Genomic DNA, 6,000 nt, shown 5'->3' with positions numbered 1-6,000 from the left:
ATGAATGCCATTTTAATGCTTCTTGTGCTGCAATAGTTAGAAATTTTCCAACAGATTTTCGTAAATAGCCCAGCACTCAGAAGCTCCATTCCCTTTTACTGCCAGATTTCCAGGGTTAGGAACTTCTGAAAACCCAGTTCCCAACCACTGCTCCGCTTTAGGACACTCCTGCTCCCAGTTTTACCCATGGTTTATTTCAGCATGGTTTATTTCAGCATAGTTTATTTCAGTGCCATCATCCGCTGTTTGCCATCCTGCAGCCTGCTGGAAGATGTGCTCAAAACAGGGCCAGGGCCAGATCCTGCCATCCCTCTGAAGGGCCGCCGACCTCCACCCTGCCCTGCCAGCCTCCACGCCTTGCATCCCTGTTGCCACGTGCAGAGGCTCACACCTGGTGCTCTAGCTATGGCCAGAAGGGAAAATTGCACAGCCTTATGCTCAGACATCTGTATCTGGCATTTGATTCCTCCACCGTATTTATATCTTCTGGGAATAACCAGATATAGCAGATAACTTGTGCTGACCCCATGACTGAAGGTCTTGATGTACGGTTATAGCCTATCCCCTAAGGAACCGGACAAAAGACTGCTGCTAGTCCTTAGTCCATACGCTAACCTAGACCTGGCATGGACCACTTTCAGCCTAAACCAGAACCAAATCCCCCCCAAGGAGGAAGTACTTTTGTATACCAAAGAGTCCCGTCTGCTTTTCCTAAGGTAAATATTCAACTCATGTGAAGTAAAGACTAAATAAGTAACTCATGCTGAATAATTAACTGTTTTCTGGGAAGCCTGTAGGCTGTAGTGTGCTCATCTGAGAAGTCTGCACACTTTTTCAGGTCACATCCTTCGCAGATGCACCTTTGAACTGCTCTTCTCTACCCACCAGATAAGCTGGGCCCTGGTCACACCTCTCCCGAGTTCCTTTGCATTGCCAGCCCCTGGGACACTTGTAATTCATTAATTCATCTGCAACCGGCAAAGGGACAATAAGAAACCCTTTGGCTGCCAAACAAGAGTCACTGGGGGAAGATCCTCAGTGAGTGTAAGCGGATGAGGCACCTTTGCTTTCATAAACCCAGCAAAACTCTGAACCTTTGCAGAAGTTGATCCACGGAAAGCAGACTTAGGAAAAGCCAGATGTACATGAGAAAATAAGCACTAATAGTGTGGCTTTGAGGCTACAGCAGTATCTTGTAGGTGTGGGAATCCATGCCTGCACACCCTATAGGAACACTGTTAGGAAAATAAACCCATCAAATTCAGAGCCAGCTGGAAAAATCTTTTATACATGCTTAGTCATATCAGGTCTGAGAGAGCGGAGTCTCATTTCCAGATGCCGCACGCTGGCACAGTACCAAAGCTCTGCCAAGCTACTGCGCACTAAGTCGGGAAGCATCAAGTGAGTTGATTCAAATGCAGGAGTAAGAAGCTAGCGTGCCTTAATGGATGTGTCAGACCAAGGGTATGCAAGGGGATGCAAAAAATAACTCTCTAATTTGAAGCATTTAGTTTGAAGGACAAATAATCAGTACTGGCATCCTATGCTAAGGACATTATTATCTCACCTGTACATTACTTAGGAGGCAAGTCTCTTTTATTTACTTTTCCCCTACCCTTTTTTTCTGGGCTCATTATAAAGTGTTACATTGACACAAGTAAGCGGAGAAGTTCCGTAATGTAATCTCCGTCATTAAAATTTCAGCCTCAACAGGAAAAGTAACCTTGCCTGTTCATCAAGTCCAGTGAAATTCAGGCAGCCGTATTTACCGCTGCAGTGGCAGGTTTCACCTTTCCACAAAGTCTGCAGCGAGAGGCAGAATTTCTTACCACCACCTGCCCTTGCTTATGGCAGGTAAGAAAACAGGACAGAGATTCCACCCTACTGTGGCTAAGGAGCTTAAGGCATTAAAAGCACAGAAACGTAGGCCAACTCCTGCTTCTCCTGGCCCACTGAAGTCAAAAGATTAAAGCAAATGAGGCACGGCCTGTTTTTTTATTACCCTGACTATGATTCTGTTCGATACATTTAGTTATACGCTACGGTCAGTCACTGCCCTCAGATCACTAAAATGTGATTTGAGTCATCTTTCTGATAGGAAATTTAGAAAGTAAGCATGTCTTCAAGATTATGAGAAGCAAGATGATGATAGCCTTCACTCCTCAGGACTGCTACGCTCTCACATAACGCATCAGAAAGAAATTTAGAAATGGAATGAGGACAATGTGAAACGTGTGCTTGTACCCTCAGGTCTTGGGTCAGTCATCCGTGACAAGCTGAGTGCGTAAGGCACAAAGACCAGCAGGTTGTGGCTTCCAGGAGCCACACTGCCATGGAGTGGTCTGTAAAAGGATCGTAAGAGGTGCTGCCCTGGTCTCTCGCAAGGTCACTCTCCACTCGCAGCAAAGGGATGGCCCTGGGGCAGGAGAGGTGTCCCTGCGCAGGCACGCAGCTCTATTCAGGCTTGAGAGACCTTGCTGAGCTTTTCCTCCGTCCTTTGGATGGTGCTCAGGCCTTGGGCACGCCTGACATTGGGAAGAAGTGCAAGCAAGTGGATGCACAGGAGTGGTGTGGGAGAACGTCCCTCCTTGGAGGGCACAGCAGTGGAGCTGCAGCTTTTGTGTCCCAGAGAATTTCGGGAAGCCTTTTCCTTTCCAAGGCAAAGCTCTCTGGGGGCAGCACTGCTCAGCACCCTCCCCTTCATACGATCTGTGTCCTGATGAATCCCTCCAGCACAAAACGCACCAGGGACACATCCTGCCGCTGCATTATGGGCTCCGACAGCCCGCGCCCAGGGGCAGCTGGCAGCCCAGAAGCAAGTGCAGAAAACACAACCAAAGACCAACACGATGCACTTTGCTTCTGCTTCCCTGCCCCGTGCATCCCTAACAGTGTCCTAGAGGTGGCAAAGGCAGGCGTTGGGCATCAGTGGCTGGGACCGGCTGCAAGAAGCGGCAGAGGGAATGCCTGCTGCGGGGCTGTCAACTGTTGGCCTGACCCTATTACTCCCTGGAAGTACCGCACTGCTTCCAAGAGGGGAGGAACAAAACACATGAGCCACGCAGTTCGGGGATAGCGTGCCTGCCTGTAGCGTAAATGCATATTAATAATTTAGGCCATTCTATTTTAGACTGGAAATGTGCTGCTCTTTACCTGTATTGCTTATATGCAATGGGTGCCCAAAATAGTCTCTTCTCTAATAGCTCTCTGCCACAGGAAGACTGCACGCAGCCAAGAGGGGCTGTGCTTCTTATACAGGCTTTCCTCCGCAGGGCAGGCACTGCAGTGACACTATTTTCAAGGTCATCATTTTTCTCTTTTGTCTGTGGGGTCTTGGCTGTGCTACAACTTCCCAGAAATCTCCCCTCTACTGATGTGATGCTGGTCTTCCTCCACTGGAGCCAGCAGGCGTGGGGGTCTGCCCACCATATTATCCAAACAAACACACAGCTAAACCGGCAGATTCCTGCACGAGGGAGGGATCTATCTAAATGAATACTGAATCCATTCACACCACCGCCGTGCTTACTTAGGTTTGTATGTTCAGCTCACTTAGGACGTCACATTGTGCTGTGACCTTTAAAAATTCAATTCTCTGATAAGTGATTACTGCTTTGTCCCCTTAAATGACTGCTTTATATAGATTTTATTTCAGATCTTGAAAGCTGAATGACCAAATCTCTTTCAGGAAATTATTCTACCTTAAGCATCAACTTTTGGAAATGCATCATCTGACTTTCTGGGAAATTGCAACTGTTATATCGTTAAAAAACACAAGTCATAAGATTTAACAAGCAGTTCCCCTAGACAGGCTGAAATCATTGCTGCAAGTTTACTGGGCTTTCTGGTTTGCATTATGCTACACCAACTCATAAATTAATCATTTGAAAAGTTATATTTTATGATGTTAAAGGTCAGCTGCATATAATTCTGAGTTCCTAAAGGTATATATTGATTTAGATGTATTTGCTTACCTAAGACTCAGAGGAGAAACTGTTAAATGCGTTTTCACCTTGCTGCTACGCTGACTGCTTGTTCCTAGTAAAAGACAAAGGAATTTTACACCATAAAGATTAGCTAACGTATGGTGGTGCATTTACATGCAGAACAAAATAATGACTCATGTTACACACATTACATGCAGAAGAAAATGCGAGTTAGAACATGCATGGTTTATTATTCAGTTTGGTACCGTGATGATTCAGCTAATGCAGAGACACATCAAAAATGAACAGCAAAATTGTCAGAAATCTTTAGGATAACTTCCATTTTTAAAAGCTTTCATTAGACTGTGTGTTTCCAAGTAATATGTACTCTGAAAACTAGGAGAAGAAACTTTTGAGAAGCAAAGTCTCTTATCACATCCCATATGGAAGTGTCTTAATTTCTGGGAGCTTTGACATTTTCCTCATCACAGCCAAGTGGCCAAAACCCCATCTCACAGGAATCCACTGAATTATGTCAATGTTTGTCCCTTTACCAGGCTGCTTATTTCTTATTTCAGAAGAGCCACTAGCGATACAGAGATCAGATTTAGTCTTCATTTAAGCAGAAAGCACATTAATACTTTAACCGCAATGGCAGCAGGATTGAGTTTGGTCCACCTGCCCTGCACTGGGCTTTTCAGCACTGCTGGAAACAAACAGGTGGTCTTCAAACCTCCTCTGGTTCCTTGCAGCTGGATATCACAACACGTTCGCCCACCAGTGTCAACTCTCCAACCTCTAGACATTAATGTCCTGGCCTACAGTGAATTAACTCCCTATCATCTATATAGAGCATCAGGGGTGCTTATTCTTCCCCATAGCTCATTGGCGGGCAGGAGCTGAGTTCATATAACCTTAATACCATGATTAAAGCACACAAGTAAGAAAAAAAACCCCAAACCCAAACCACTCTAATTATGCTAATGTTAAACGATGCTGACTTACTGAGCTTTTCACATTACCACATTTTCCAGGACCTAATAGGGAAAGAAAGGACTGCCCTCCTAGAGCGCTGTGATTCAAGTAATGAAATCTATATTCTGCAGAGCTTTTCACAGGAAGAATTCCTGGCAAACTTTAAAACACTGAGTGCCTAAAGCTATGCACTTAGGTGCTAAGCACCAAAATGCTTTCCTAGTTATCACAAAAGTTATTAGACATTAAAGCAGCCATATAATCACAATTGCTTTATCTGCAACAATGATTTTTTCTTTTTTTTAGAAAGGAGAAAAAGACAAAAACATGGAAAAATCAGAAATTGCCAAAAGAGACAAACGGAAAGCTGTTGTTTTCCTAAGTCAATTAAAATAAAAGGAGCAGAAAAAAAAGAAAAAAGAAAAGAGCAAGCCAAGATTTTAGCCATGCGCTTCCTCAGCCAACTGCATATATTGATTTGTGGCTATGAAAGGGAAAAAATGGAATGACCCAATTTGCTCTTCTCAGGAAGCTGAAGGTATTCAGTCTGCAACACGTGACCAAAAATTTTAGACAACTGTTGGCGATTTATAACTTTTCTAGCATGAGACATTGTGTAACTGTGTTATGGGAAGAATATGCAATATGAATTACTGTAAGCCTTAAACGTGCTCCAAAACAATGGACTATTAGGCGACAATAAATTCTCTGTGTCTGATTCCAAGGTCATGCGCTCAAATTTTTTTGTATAAGAAAAAGGATTAAAGTGTTTTTTTTTAAAATGTTGCATGTCAGCACTATTCCTCTTCCTATGACTCCAGGAAGCAAGCTCTTAAAGAGCAGCAGGGATGCCACAACGTTTGGTGACTCTACAGGGCAGCACTACCGAGACACGGCCAGTCTTTGCTTGCTGGAGACAGAATCCAGCTGTGCTTCAAAAAGCTATGCCACGGCCGCAGCCGCATCACGCAACCAGCGGCGCCCACAAGCACCCTCTTCCACCGCAAACTCCCACCCCTTGCTGCTTTATTTATTTCGCCAGGTTCATCTTCACCCAGGCCCGTTCCCTGATCTCTCGCTTGTGGTGTGGCCACCCCAC

The sequence above is a fragment of the Vanellus vanellus genome, assembly GCF_965231255.1.
Source record: "Vanellus vanellus genome assembly, chromosome: 3".
NCBI classification, from domain to species: Eukaryota; Metazoa; Chordata; class Aves; order Charadriiformes; family Charadriidae; genus Vanellus; species Vanellus vanellus.
Note: the sequence above shows the minus strand (reverse complement) of the source record.